General features: G+C 43.6%; 1 long non-coding RNA gene across 1 annotated transcript; it reads right to left on the reverse strand.

The window, feature by feature from the left end:
* Positions 1–3,636: 3,636 nt before the first annotated feature.
* Positions 3,637–12,762, reverse strand: LOC309366828. The gene is made up of 2 exons (XR_014166885.1): positions 12,653–12,762; positions 3,637–6,463 (listed from the first exon to the last, which is right to left on the reverse strand). It is a non-coding gene; the product is annotated as an uncharacterized lncRNA (long non-coding RNA).
* Positions 12,763–15,685: the final 2,923 nt, after the last annotated feature.

Raw genomic sequence — 15,685 nt, forward strand, 5'->3', positions numbered from 1 at the left:
CATTGCACTGATGGTTGTCGAAAGACGTGCACCAGATCTGTGTCCATATCACCTGTGTGCGTGATATCTACCTGTGTGTACTCCAAATAGCCACTGTCCTGCTCCATAAGTTCATATCCCGTTAAAGATTCTGCAAAAGCATCAGGGACATTACAGTGGTACCTCGGGTTACATACGCTTCAGGTTACAGACTCCACTAACCCAGAAATAGTACCTCGGGTTAAGAAATTTGCTTCAGGATGAGAACAGAAATCGTGCTCCGGTAGTGCGGCGGCAGCAAGAGGCCCTAGTAGCTAAAGTGGTGCTTCAGGTTAAGAACAGTTTCAGGTTAAGAACGGACCTCCAGAACGAAATAAGTACTTAACTTGAGGTACCACTGTATTGTGAAGCCCCTAATGCAATTAGATTAGAGGACAAGATCCTTCTTAAGCATGAAGCCAAGCAGGTGCAGTCAGGTGAATTCACATTGCTCCAGATAGCAGGACTAGAATGAATGGGAGGACACTGCAGGGAAATGGGTTTTGGCTAAATATTAAGAGAACATTCCTAACAGTAGGAACTGAGTACCTTGGGAAGTGAGAGCTCTCCTTCCCTGAAGCATTTGAGCAGAAACTGTGCAGTCTTCTGTTAGGGATGCTGTCGTTTCATCCTAGATTCTGCACTGAACAGGACTTTGGACTAGATGGTCTCCGGTGTACCTCCCAGATGTGTGATTCTATCAATCTTGAGGCAAAGCACGTCAGACAGAAACAAAAACATGTATGAAGAATGGAAAGATGCAACAGTTTCACAGTATGGAGAGAAAACTTAACACCGATCACTCCAGCTTGCAACCAAACTACAGCCTACAGTTCCTGGCACAGTTCGGCCTTACATTGCAAATCAAGAATTGCTTTGTTGCAAAGTTCTGCTTCTTTTTTCAAAGTAGCCACTTCAGGTGACAATTCTGGGAGCCCTCTATGTAGCAACAGAGAGCTGGAGAAATATTAATTAGGCTTCTTGAAGAGGAAAAGGGATTCTCCCACAATTAGCATGCGAAGTGAATTAGCATTCTTTCCATTAGAAGCAAAGGGTTGTCTTAAACCAATCTTCTTGTCCCCATCCATGCCAGTCAAAAACACATTCTTTTATCCAGGAAGCCTAAGATTATACAAGATTAGGTTTTTCTTGATCTCCCTTTCCATACTGATTGAATTGTTCCCCCTTGCACTTTCCACCAAATCCTGTTTCATGACATCACTGGCTGTTCCCATGGAAATAAGGATAAGGTCATTATTTATTTATTGTAGTTCATTAATAATAATAATAATGATGATGATGATGATGCAGCCCTTCAATCATATCCCCAGTTTACAAGAAATAATAAAACAATTCATGTGTAAATGCAAACAAAACATAAAATGAAAGGGCCACACAATCACAAAAGCAGCAAAGAACAGCCAGCAAAGCTGAAAAGCTTGGGGAAATAAAAAGGCATTTGCCTGGAACCCAAGTCTCCTCACTGATTTCAACAGGTCTTAAAAGTGCTTACTGTTGTTGCTTAGATTAACAGCCTTTAGATATTACTGCTAGTGTTTAAGCAAAGTCCCCCCTCCAATACAGTCCTTTCCTGTTATTGTAATCTGTAGCCTAGACTATATACATGCTGTTACAACATACCTTGAATGCCCACCTGCATTAGATCAGTGACAGCATCATAAATGGGTGATTCTCCCAGGATGAATGGGGGCAACTTGTCCCAGAAGTCCCTTTGTCTTGTCAAGGGGCAAGGAACCTCAGTTCTGGGGGTGAAATGTCTACATGACCCTCAGGATTTTGCCCAGGCCACACCCCTCCTCAGGCTCAAGGCTACATATATTGCTCCATCCACTTTTTGTTGGTGGCAAAGGAAAAAATAGGTATATAGAGGATGAATTCATGGAAGCCATGATCCAAGCTTGGGGCAAGTACCCCCACAGAACCACAAAATATGCAGTAAAGTGTGGAAATATAGGCTGTTAGATCTTTAAATGTGCCCTTGTGAGTTCCGAAAACTCCTCTCTTTCCCTGGCATAGAAAAAGAGCACATGTTTGGTAAGTTTAAAAAATTGTTTACTTACAAACTCTTCAAAGGTCAGATTCATGTGCTTTCCCATACAGCATTCAGAAAAGTTGCACAGGCAGTAAAACTTGGTTTAGTTGCAAAGTGGTGATAGTTCCTAAATTATTGGTATAGGAACGCAAGAGCCATTTGGTCTGAGCCTGGAGCTGAACTTCTAAGGTGAACTGGAGGGGAGCAAAAGCTTGATCACCTAGTCCTTTCTATGGTGAGCTAAGCCTGGCAGCACAGCTTACTCTATGGTCTTAACCCCATTATGCATTAATTAGACCGAAGTATGTTGGTTATATGAGGCTGGCTATCCCACACTTTTTGCTTCTGGTCCTGCCCACCCTGGCAAGTGCCCTCTTCCCCCAGGAGTTGCCTATGAGGGAATGCAGCTCATGGGCAGCCCTTATCCTTGTTCCAGCCCTTTCCTTGTCCTCCTACCTTTTAGGGGATGTGTGTTGTCCTCGTTTTTCAATTTCTGTGAATGATGAACACAAGCACACAGGCAGAAATATCCCTGCCATCTTCACCTTAAAGGGTTCATCCAATGCCTGTCTATGTCCCCTCTCATACAACTGTGTGCTTTTGGAGAGATTTCCAGGATCACATATTTAGAACTCAGCCCCAGAGAAAGACAGAGCATCTGCTGCAGTTTTACCACTGACAAACGTGTCTCAGTTTCTGAAGAAAAAGAATCACCCTTCTCAGACACACATTTGCAGCTCAGCAGAGTTTAACTTTCTTGTGCCATTTCTCCCCCAATCAACCCTGAACCTGCCCCATGAGCACTGGCTGGGTAGTATAACTTTGATACCCCAGCCTGGAATCTTGATTAGCGAAAGTTTAGAATGACTGGGAAGCCTAAGTTTTATCTTCTAGGCTAGTGCTTTCCAAACTGCATCCAGGGAAAGTTTATCAGGGGCTTCTTCTTAAGATGACTGGTAAAGGTAAAGGACCCCTGACAGTTAAGTCCAGTCGCAGATGACTCTGGGGTTGCGGAGCTCATCTTGCTTTTAAAGGCTAAGGGATCCGGCATTTGTCCGCAGACAGTTTTTCTGGGTCATGTGGCCAGCATGACTAAGCCGCTTCTGGCGCAACGGAACACTGAAACCAGAGTAATAGCAGATAAACCTCACTGCAAGACTGTGTGGCCAATGTTTACAACCTTCCTCTGTAACGAGAGAGTATTGGGCATGATCAATGAGGATATGGTCTTATTTCACATCAGATGGGAATATAGCTGAATAGATATAGCTTGAGCTCAGTGTGAACTCTTGCACATGCCCCTGATTTTTTTAAAAAAGTGCACAGGGGTTCCTTGATGGACAGGTCAATATGGAATGGGTTCCTTGAAGGTAGGAAGTCAGAAAACTAGCCTTCAATGTTCCAAATCAAATTGGCAGTGCAACATAAGGCATGATGGAACAGAGGATGCCAATAATCATATGGTCACACTGGTGCCCTGAATCTATGAGCAGTGAGAGGTTTCAGGGGTTCAGCACAACTTGGGTTTGGTTTCTTTTCGAATAAGGTCCTTGGGGGTTTACTGGTGTTTTGCAACATTTTTATTTATTATCAGGCTGTGCATTGGTGGAGGTACAGTACAGCATAAAGCATTTCAACAGCAAGCCTCCTCTTGCCACATCAGGTCCTCCAGGACAACAGCCAGCATCTCCGATATTCTTTTTATAGAGCCAAAACTCAGATTGCTTATTCTCTTCCATATCTGACTCAGTCTGCCTCAAAACAGCCAGCCTGTTCTCCAGAGATACTGCTTACAGCAAGGGTCAGCAAACTTTTTCAGCCATGGGCCGGTCCACTGTCCCTCAGACCTTGTGGGGGGCCAAACTATATTTTGAAAAAAAAATATGAATTCCTATGCCCCACAAATAACCCAGAGATGCATTTGAAATAAAAGCACACATACTACTCATGTAAAAACACCAGGCAGGCCCAAAAAATAACCCTGAGATGCATTTTAAATAAAAGGCCACATTCTACTCATGTAAAAACACGCTGATTCCCAGACCATCCACGGGCCAGATTGAGAAGGCGATTGGGCCGCATCCGGCCCCTGGGTCTTAGGTTGCCTACCCCTGGCTTACAGCATCCCCAACTGGGAAGGAAAAGGCATAACCCTTTTCATATATTACTTCATTCATTCCTAAGGCCAGCTGTTGAGAGCCATTGGCCTATTATCTAAAACAGAGGCCTGATATATTAGGCCTGAGTCTTCTCCTGTACAGCCTATGATCTGATGCCAGTGTGCATCACCAGATTTTTATATTTTTGCTAGAAGTAGAAATTGGCAATTACCTTTTTTCAACATATATTAGTCTTGGTTTCCTTGTGAAGATGGAAATACATTGCTTTCTTCTGAGCCATTATCAAAAACAATAAGAGAAGCTCAGTATATTAAAAATATACAGAGGTACATTGTCTTTTGTCATGTAAAAATCATGATTTCTCCGAAAGGCAAACAAGTCTCTTTGGCTAGAGCATTTTCCAGTACAGCGTAATTGCAATATAGATTCTTGAATTTTGTCAGGTCCACGAGTTGAAAATATTTAGCTGGGCATTCTCCAAGCCATTTGTATTTCCTTGGACATTCAAGTAAAAACTTCATGGCTGGTGATATCTTAGTGTTACTAATATGAAAAAAATGCCTTTGCAGCATCTTCGCTATTAAAAAAGCTATTCTTTTGCTACAATAAGCCAAAGCATTTTGAACATCAGAAACATTCCAGGATTTAGTTTTTTTACTGTAATGGATGTTTAGTTCCTCCTTGGTTTGTTGCATATTTAGAATATGGAATGTTGCTCTCTTTGAAGTCAGTGGATCAGCACAGATTTGCACAAGATAAAGATCTGGCCCCTAACTCTGTACCCATCTAGGGTAATTGAGCTGTGTTAAACCCATCTAGGATTGTGGATATGAAGCACCTACATTTTAGAAAGCTCATTTCTCAAATGATTGCACCAGAAATTGGATACATGCAAAGGTGTATCTAGGCCCCCTTATCACCCTTGGCGAGGAGCTGTATTGGGGCCTCTGAAGTTGGGGGACCAGAATCTCATAAAGTTTGCTTTTGGTTGACTTTTGCACTCCACCAGTTTCTTCCTCTGCAACCATCAGGTCTGCTCTGTTCCACCTCCCCTCTTCCTCTGCTGGTCTGCCTGCCTGCCTCCCTGGTTCAGCTCACTGCTTTCGCTTCTGCCTACTTCCTCCCTCCCTTCCACCCCCCCTGGAACTCTTGCCAACTCTCTCCCTCTTTCCTCCCTCCAAGCCCTGCTGGGCGCTCAGCTCACACTTTCAATAGCATCACTGGCCAGCTGAGGAGGGAGCCCTGCAGGGCTGCTGCGATAGCCCATGCCAGCAACCAGATTCCTCCACCGAGGTGCCCAGATGAGCCTGCTCAGTTCGCCTGGCCACCCAGAGCACTGGAGGAGTGGCCTGGGGAGCATACAGGCAGGTGGGTGGGTTCCTAGCCACTCGAAGCCAGAGGTGTGATTTTTGCGCGGCTGCCCCCTGCCTGTGCCCTTGGCTGGGGCCAACCCCTAGGTATACCTTTGGATATGTTATGGTTTACTAACAATAGTCTCCCCCCCAATTTTGCTAACTTTGTATGCCCAAAGCATGTTCCCATCTCTGTCGCCCCCCACCCCCTGGCACTAAGGAACCAGGAAGAAGATCCTTTGTGGCATTTCCTTCCTTTACTTGCCTTCTTCCTCAGATATCAAGTCAGTGGTTCTAGGGTAGACAGCTACACAGAGTTCAGTGTCAGTTCTCAGACTTTTACAGCAGTGTTTAATCATTCACCACAATACAAAGAGTTGTATTTCTTCTTGCTTTTGTCTTCACAGATGGGGTTTTGGTCCTGGTCATACTGGGGAAACTCATTGCCCCAAAGGAATGTAACATTTCTAATACTTCCACAACAAATTTACTGGAGGAAGGGGAAACTACTTCTATACAAGAAGCAATAATTCTGGAGGAGGCACTCCGGAGATAAAGTTCAGACCTGTGTCTTTATACCATCACATGTGGGTGGATGCGATTCAGTTATATTCCAGTGTCTTGGTGTACAAGGGAACAGCTTGAAAAGAGAAAATGAAATCAGAGCATCAACTTGGCTTACACTGGAGTCCATTGAATTCAAGACTAACTTTTCCTCCAGACCTTTTGTGTGACTTGGAACAAGCTCTTAAGTATCCATCTTCCTTGGCTCTCCATTCTGTTAATAAAGAAAATATTCATGTAGGTGAACGAAGAAAGTTATGGTGGAAGACTAAGGTCCAACATACACATCCCTTTGGTTTCCTAAAGAGGCTTCCATAAATGCTGTACTTCCATAAAGTTTTCCATATTAAAGTGCTCTACCAAAAAAGAAAAGAAAAAATAAATTAAGTGTATGACATAATCTGTTGTGTATATAGCAGATTCATTCTCATGGCATGGAGATACAGTAGTTCTATGGATGCACAAGGTGTACTCTAGGATCTATGCAAAGCCATGGCAGACTACTGTTATCTTTTCTGGTGGGAAGTGGCTATCAAAGCATATGCACAAAGAATTATTCAGCACTCGGCTACAAAGGCCTTCAGTGGGCTGAAATACAGCTCAACAAAATGTGGCTTGAGTCTGAGCACGCAGGCTGCTTCGCTAGGAAGACAGCAGAGATCGGGTATATGATATCAGGCTAGACAGAAAATAATTCTCCACTTTTTCCAATGGACAGTGCATTGGTCCATAGTCTGCTTCAAGAATGAGAACCTGTGGCCCTTCACATACTAAACTACATTCCCACAATCCCTGACTGACCACCCTAGATGGGGTTGATGGGAACTAAAGTCCAACAACATCTGGAGGACCACAGAATCTCCATCCCTAGTCTGCAGTATAGACAAGTATATATTTGTAACAATACAGTACATAAATTGCCTTTTTGATTGATGAAGCAAGTAAACTTGATCTGAGAGTACACCAGATGAACTGGTCTTCTGGGCCATGTAGATCTTTGTAGGCTCACTCACTACCAGGGCTACTGAGAACTCTCAGACAACCAGATTACTATTTGCAAATTCTTCCTTTGGCTCAATATATATATATATATATATATATATATATATATATATATATATATATGATCAAAAGCACTTCATGTGATTCAATCCCCCGCCCCAAACTTCCCAGCAATGCTCAGTCATCTGGTGATGCTTCTAGGTCTAAAACTATTTTTTGAGATCTAGACGCACGAGTCATGAGCCATAATAACTGGCCTTCTTCCATCTGCTCCATTTGGTATCAATTTGTGCCTGGAAAAGAGCATTTCCAGCTCCCAGCTGTGCATGCCTGCCTGCCAGGGCAGTTCTGATTAGATTTGCAGCTGTGCTTAACTTTCCTCTGCTTGCATTAGACTCTTGTTCTAGGGCTGAAGGGAAAGGGGGAGGGCGCAAAGATACAAAGGCCTGTAAGGGAGGAGCAATTCCTAATGGGAGGAGTGCGCTATATCTTAACCACTATTATTTCCCTCTTGGAAGTATTATTTCTATGTCATTCTTCTCATCTCGTCTTTGCTAATTGCTAGCTGGGGATAAATAGCTTTGTTGGAAACCCTTCTTCACACCAACAATGATTCTTTGCTCATCTAGACATTAGGTTCTTATCCAGAACTTTGTAATACTGCAGAAAAGCCTGATTTATCAGCCTTCTCATTATAATATTGGGATTCTCCTGGTCCTTGGAACATGACAGATATTTCATCACATTCCTGGATTGTTGTTGGTTACACACTGAGATAAATGAAGTGTCAAGTAATTGTTTTTAACAGAGAAGCTGAATACAACGCTAGGTCCTTATAAATCAGCTATTGTAGGAAATACAGACTTTCTTGCACAGTCATGAGAAGTAGTAATAAGTTAATGTTATACAGAGGTTTGGAATTACCTCGGAGGGAAATCTCAGCAAGAAGATAGCAGATTGAAGAAAAACGAAAGTGGACAGTTCTGGTGCTAGTTTAAGGTGATTCAGGGACTTGCAAGGCACACTATAATAGCTTCTTAGTTAGCCACCACTGTTATAGTTAACATAATATAGTCCTTCTTGTTGGGTAGACTTCTTGTTTGAAGGAAGGATGCTGCTGATTGGTGAGACCTTATTCAGGCAACCAACAGGAATCAATATTTGACTATTCTGGCTTCACATAATCTCTCATTCATCCAGTTTCTCTGCCTTTGAGCGCACCATGAACCTTGACTTCAGAGTCAGCTGAAGGCAATTGGAAGAGGTAAGTTAATTTCCCATTTGGTAACTCTGAAAGGTAATGGTAGATCCCTAACAAATGGACTGTATGGTAACCATTGCTCCATGTTTCTCTGCTATTGCTGTGTCTCGTGTAAAATTATATTGTGTATGTGTGAAGGACACCGAGAGAGGTTGTATTGCCATATTAGTCCCATGAAATACAGAAGTTTTAATTAGGTAAAATGGAAAGGCCTCTAAATGTCTTGTCTGAATACTTGATGTAGTTTAGAATACAGCTAGTAGGCTGCCAGCTGGGACTAGCCCTAGGAATCATATACCAGTTTTGAAACAGCACCAGCGGCTGGTGAATTTACTGTAAGTGGGTGGCAACTGCAGAGGGCTTTTTCATCTGTGGCTCTGCAGCTGAGAAAAGCTCTTCCCAAGGAGGCTCAACTGGTTCCTACTCATTTCTTTTTGTGCCAGATTAAGATCTCTGCATTATCACAGGCCTTTAAAAACACTGCTTTGAGTTGTTTTGGCAAACTCTGCCAACTCTGGTATGCTATGGTTCTTGTTTGTTACTGATTTAATGGGTTTTAAAAAACTTACATCAGTTTTATGCTTGCACTTGCTGCCCTGGGAATGTGCAGCTAATAAACCTATTCTTGATATTTACCATTACTTTTTACATGATTACAGAACTGACAAGGCACATGTTGAGCCCATTTATAATGGATTTCTGTATGAATAGCCACAGTCCAAGTGACTGCCAAATTTTATCTTGAGGTAAGGCAACAAAGGTCTGAATCAGCAGCTTCCTTTTCATTTTTGCATGATGAGTTTTGTACGATTCAGAGGTCTGAGTATGTAAGTCGGAGAGAAAGATGAAGGCAATACCATCCTATCGGCTAAATGCAGCACTGGGCTGTGCACCAGCAGCACGACTGGGATTTCCCCTTTTCAGTACTGCTAACAAACATCTACCCACCTTCTAAGAGCTGGCACATGCCTTGGTAACTGCTCTGGAGGGGATCATAGGAAGCTGATTATTGGTCCTTCTAGTATAGATATGGGGAACCTTTGGCCCTCCAGATGTTGCTGAACAAGCATGGCCAAGGATGATGGAAGTTGTAGTTCTGCAACATCTGGAAGGCCAAAGGTTTCCCACCCCTGATCTAATTGGGTATTGTTGATGATGACTGGCAACAGCTCTCCTCTCCAGAATTTCAATCAGGACACTTTCCATGCCCTCAACAACTATGCTGTAGAATATTTGCGGTATCCTTTCTTAAGCTTATAGAGATATCACTAGCAATCCAGAGAATGGGAGTGAATAGCAGGGAATTAAGTCTGCCTGCTTAAAAATAAGAGTACAATGCACTCTTAAAACTTACTAACACCACTTTTACTGGACACTTTTGGGAGACACAGTATGGGGCCAGAAAATGGACAGTTGGTCTCACCAAATATTAATCCTTAATTAATTGTTATAAAACCACTAATATCCTGACTTTTGGCCTAACTCCCAAGGCAACTTTCATTTATAATTAAAATATTGACCAATACAGCCATCAAAAACAAACAGAACACATTTACAATGATCAATGCAGCAGAGAAAAATTCAGCACAACTCAAATACGTAGTAAAATAAAATGCTTTTGACAGAATGTCTAAGTCATAATCTGGCTTTGCTTGCTCTTTCCACAGAATTTCAAATTGTTAAACTATGAGATGTTTTCTAGAAACTACCTTGTGCTCCTTTTAAATATCTGTTATGAATGCAAATTGTATTGACACATCCTGGAAAGAAAGAAAGGACACACACACACGCACACAAACATTTGATTAACCCTAAGTCAACATTATGATCCAAAAATCTGCTTTTGCAAAAAATTCTGGAAATAAACAATTTTATCAAATCCAACAATATCAAGAAAAAAATGAACAACCACAAGCAAAACCGGGAATTTGTCCCAAAGATCAGGGTCACAGCAGGACAGCCCAGCACATTTCCAGGAAATGGCTGGTATAGAGATCAGTACCTTAGCAGCAGTGAGCTGCAGATATAATAGGAATGGGGGGTTTAGAGATCTGGTGCTGTATTTCAGAAGATTATAATTAAAGGTTGCAAGGGCAGGTCCAAGGCTTTTCACCACAAATCTCTGCCCCCAGCGAGCTCTGAAATTTCTTATAGGTTTTACAAGCCAGGCAAGAGTTATGTGATTCTGGTGGCACTTTCCTAATCTCCCTTGCTGTCCACCCTCACAAGTGGAGAAGCATTTAGCAATAAGAAATAAATTTTAGTTCCTGGACATGCTAAAACCACAGACTCTTGGAGAAAGGCATACATGTCTCCCTTCAAACTGAGCCACTATTTATTCCTCAAGACCAAGATACACTTTCCACACACTAAAGCATCTCCTTGTGATCTTTTCAGCTTCCTTGCAATAGCTTGCTCTGTCCCCTACCCCCGTATTAATGAAATTTTATCAGCTTGGGAAGTAGGACTTTTACATGTACCATTACCTCTATTTCCCTCTTCACCATTTCCCCACCTAACTGTTTATCAGTTGCACTGCATCTCATCTCCACAGCTGCCGTCGCCTTGAGCTATACACAGGTGGATGTGTGCTTTTCCTACATGCTCAAAAAATGATTCCACCCAAATGATGTTTACACTTGATTTTAGCCAAAAGGCCAAGAAGCCAAAATAATTTTTTTACGAGTGAATGCATTATTCCTGATTAGAATTATGTCATTCTAATATGGGAATCACATGGTTGCCATATGAGATGATGAAAGGCTAATAAGCAAGGATGCTTCCCTTTAACCTTTCTTTTAGAGATATATTGGGAGAGCACACAAACACACCACAAAGTGTTGACAGCTCTGAAACAGAGGTGTAGTGAAAACCATTTGCTGAAGAAAGGGACACTTCACACTTACTGCATTGTCTATACCGAAAGCACTTGTAATATAAAAAGTGTACATTTATCAGTGTGTAAATGCACTGTGAATAAGCACTGGGGAGCTGAGGCCACAATTATGTCCCCCTGGTGCTTATTCCCCAGGGTTTAAGAATACGTGCCTGCTAGTCATACTTTATTCCCCAAACACAACTGTGTCAAGTGTGAAGTGGCTGAGGCAGGACTTGACCTGCAGTATATAGTGGTATGTATGTTGTATGTGTTGACATAACCTGGTACAAGAGCAGCTCTTGGCTTATTTTATCTGGTGACTGATCAGAGGGCAATAGGCTGGCATATTACACAGAGTCGTTCTGTGCCATAAATTTCTTCGAAAGCAAAACTAGAACTGATGCGGGAGATCCTAAACAAGAACTCTGGAGCTTTTTAAAACGGGCAACCACAGTGGGAGTGAGGATCACAGGAGGGGAGAATGGGGCCTGCTTGCTTTCCCAATAGCACCATGGTGGAGATTTCAAGAAGGCAAAGCATGAGGTTTAGCTATACTTCCGCAGGTGCCATGGTTACTGCCCAAATAGTGCGCCCCCCCTTCCCTGTTATTCGCATTAAACACACACACACGCACATATTGGATCTCCAGCAGCCAGTGTGTTCATTGTTCCACACCCCATAATCTAGCCAGCCCCTGCCTATACAGGGCAAGATGCCTCGTCCCCGAAACCCTGTTCTGGGAAAAGTTGTGACTCTACCCAGCGCCCTGTTCCTTCGCTTCCAGACAGTGCGCTCACCTCCCGAAGCCGGACAGACGGGGAGCGACGGGAGATTCATCCCAGATCTCTCGACTGCTTGGCGCGGTCTGTTTCTTAGGAGCAGAGCGGGTGTGTTGGAAGCCGGACCCCCCCCCCCAATATCTATGGTGTGTTTCTTCGACGAGCTAATGGCAACATGTGCAGTTGGGGAGATGAAGGAACAAAAATACGGTCTCTGAATGCGCGCGCGCAGGTTCTCTGGACGGGTTGCCACAGGTACCAGAGACCTTGAGGGAGGGAGGCGGGGGGGGGGCAAGCGTGATAACAAAGCCATCTCTCGCCTGCCCCCCCCCAACTCCTTCTCCTCGCTCATTATAATGTAGGAGAAACCGGGCAGAGACGTGTTTCACAACAGGAGCGCCACAAAACGTCTATATGCCAAACGAAACGCAATCCCGCAGGAGACCTCCTCGCAAGCCGGCGTTATCTTTCCGGCATTGGCCTTCGCCACCTGCCTCCTCCTGACACACTCTCTCAATCCACCGCCCCCCCCCCCCGCCCGCCGGCTGGCTTTGTAAATCCGGCACCTTTCCCAGAGCAGCTGCTTCCCGCGCGCGCACGCCCGGCCCCTCCTCTTCCCGCCCACCTGGGAGACGGACAGACTCCCTCTCTCCTCGCCTCCGCCGGCTGCTGGTGCGGACTCGCGACTCTGCACGTAGCGAATGGAGGCGGGCTCCTCCTCCTCCTCCGGCGCGCATGGAAACTGCTGCGCCGCGTGTGGCGGATCTCCCCCCTCTATCCCCCCTATTCAGTTTCCGACGCACCATCAAGGGCTGCGTGTGAGACCGCGAGCAGGCGGGGCCCTTCCTCCGTCTCCTCCTGCCACATACGCGCCGGCTGCGCCTTTGCTCTTTCTGTTCTTTGGCGATGCCTTGAAGGGTTTAATCTTCGCTGCCTGCCGAGGGAGGGGAGTTTGGAGGTCATTTCACTTTCCTCTCCTTCAGAGGTTCAGTGCCCGCCATGAAGGACTCCGGGTGGGTTGGTCGAGGTCAAGCACAGACCAGCACAAAGGACAGGCCGTTTATTTCTAAGGCAAGGTGTTGCCTTGTATTTTAGAGCGAATTGTTCGTTTAACACAGATCAATTAGCTTTTTGGCATATCCACACCTACAATTAACTGTCTCGCCTCCCCCCCCGAAAATCCTGGGAACTGTAGTTCGTGAAGGGTGCTGAGTATTGTTGCTCTGTGAGGGATAAACTATAGTTCCCAACACCTCACGCCACACATTTATTGATTATACAGCAGGGTTTGTATGGCAGGGTGGCAGAGATTGATCCTTCATTACAGTCAGTGCTGTTGGTATGGCTTTCTGTTCTTTGGTTGGGAAGCACCTAACCAGAGGTGCCAACTTGAATAAAATATTGGGGAGGGGGGAGGTAAGCTTTGCTCTACATAATCAATCACATTACACAGCACACACACAACATTTGAATGGCAATGTCCAACTTTACTCACATATCCATTTATCTGGTTGTAAGTTCTATTGAACTTAGTGGGACTTACGGTACTTCTGATTAGACAGGTACAGAATTGAACTATAATTGTACAAAGGCTTGTGAAAGTTCCCTCCCCAAATCACAAACTCTTCTTGAAACCCCCTGCAAGTGCATTGTTAAATACTCTTGAAGTACTGAATACCTGCCATAGGGATGAATGTGAAGTGGACTGGAACTTCTTATCACAGGGGTAGTGTTTTTATTACTGATCATTTCTATAAAACAAGGAAGCATCTTGTGGCACCTTAAAGACTAAAATGGATTATGATTCACGAGATACATATTATAATTTCTATGGGACTTACTGGTGTGCCTGGGGTACTCAAAAAGGCTATACTGACAATAGACAGACATTCTCTGGGAAATGGTTTTACAATGACATTAAATGAATATACTGTGCAGAATGATTCTGGCATGCCTTCAGTTTATGGGAACTAGAAAGTCTTCTTACCAGAGTTTCCTAATTTTAAAATATGTTATTTTAGCATATGACATCAGCATAGAATTTCATACACTGCATAGACTGCAGCTGCACAATAATACATATTTTTAAGATTTATGATTAGGCAAATGTAGAATGGACTCTCTCTCTCATAGAATCATAGAGTTGGAAGAGACCACAAGGGCCATCGAGTCCAACCCCCTGCCAAGCAGGAAACACCATCAGAGCACTCCTGACATATGGTTGTCAAGCCTCTGCTTAAAGACCTCCAAAGAAATAGAATCATAGAGAATCATAGATTCTCTCTCTCTCTCTCTCTCTCTCTCTCTCTCTCTCTCTCTCTCACACACACACACACACACACACACACAAACCACCTGACACCAGAGAGTATTAGGTCTATTTCAAAAACAAAATAATAATGAGAAATACCTTGATGACTCATTCAGTGGCATATTCTTTGTACTAGAAATATTTATGGCAAGCTACTTAGTAACCAAACTTATGTAGAATAAATGAGGTGAGGAAGGGGCAACTTACAGCTCTGTGATAGTTTGGTATGGATGGTGCACAGTTTTCTGTTAGCATTCCTGATAGTCACAGCTTCCCATGGGTAAAGAGATGTCTGAATAAGTCATGGCAAGAATGCTGATGTGGGGGCATTATGGTGCTGTGGTAGTATGCTGGTTTTTGTTCTAGCCAAACCTGTTTCCATAGCCATGTCCCTGCTCCACACCCTCTTTCACATCTGGCTTGGCAACCAGAGTACCAGGTGATGCCTCTCAGAAGGTTAGATTTGGTCTAGTCTACCAGTTGGTGCACCCTTGATATGCTAGACAGCTATCACCTGATCATTAAGACGGCGTGAAATGATATAGTCGATACAATGCCCAGCTCTATCTTTCCTTGCCATTGGTATCAGAAAAGGCAGTTCAGGTCCTGTACTGTACGAGAGTAAGGTAGCCTGGCTTCATTTCCTCCTGTTCTTAGAGGAAGAATGCTAAAATGTGATGGCGAAAGGCAAAAAAAAAACAAAAACAAAAACAAAACAAAACTGATTCGAACAGTTTTTTCCAGGAGGGAAAAAGGAAAGGAAAGAAAACGATCTCTGAAGTTAAAAAAGGTGTTTGAGTTTTTTGTTGAACTGGGGCAAATTGCTGGTGTGACCCATGCCATCTGAGATGGGGGTGAAGACCTCTCTAGGGAACTCCTGATGTTTCCCTCTTTGAAACACTTGATACCTGGTGTGATTCGATCTGTTCCAAAAAGAAAATGTTTCCGCTCTGAAAAATCTTTATGAGCTCACGGATTTGTCCTTTCCAGCAAGGCAGTCTTCATAATAGTCAGGAAAAGCTAATGGCACAGGGAATTCCACTGGAGTCAAGGGGGTAAACCTCAGCCTCCCCATTCAGTAAAACAATGGAATGCATGTGTCTCGTGACACCACCATTCTGATCCTGGACTATATCGGTCATATATTTAACTGAATGTCTTACATTGTTAATCAGAAACATACAATTTTGGAGACCCAGTGGTGCATCATTATGGTCAGATGTTCTAGGGCAAGACATAATTTACACACAGATACAAACATTTACGGACTTTGTGGTGATGGAATAGCAGGGCTGCTGTACCTGATTGTATTGCTGCCTTTTCCTCTTCGTAAAACATGTTTGTACC

Source organism: Podarcis melisellensis (genome assembly GCF_964234715.1).
Source record: "Podarcis melisellensis genome assembly, chromosome: 3".
NCBI classification, from domain to species: domain Eukaryota; kingdom Metazoa; phylum Chordata; class Lepidosauria; order Squamata; family Lacertidae; genus Podarcis; species Podarcis melisellensis.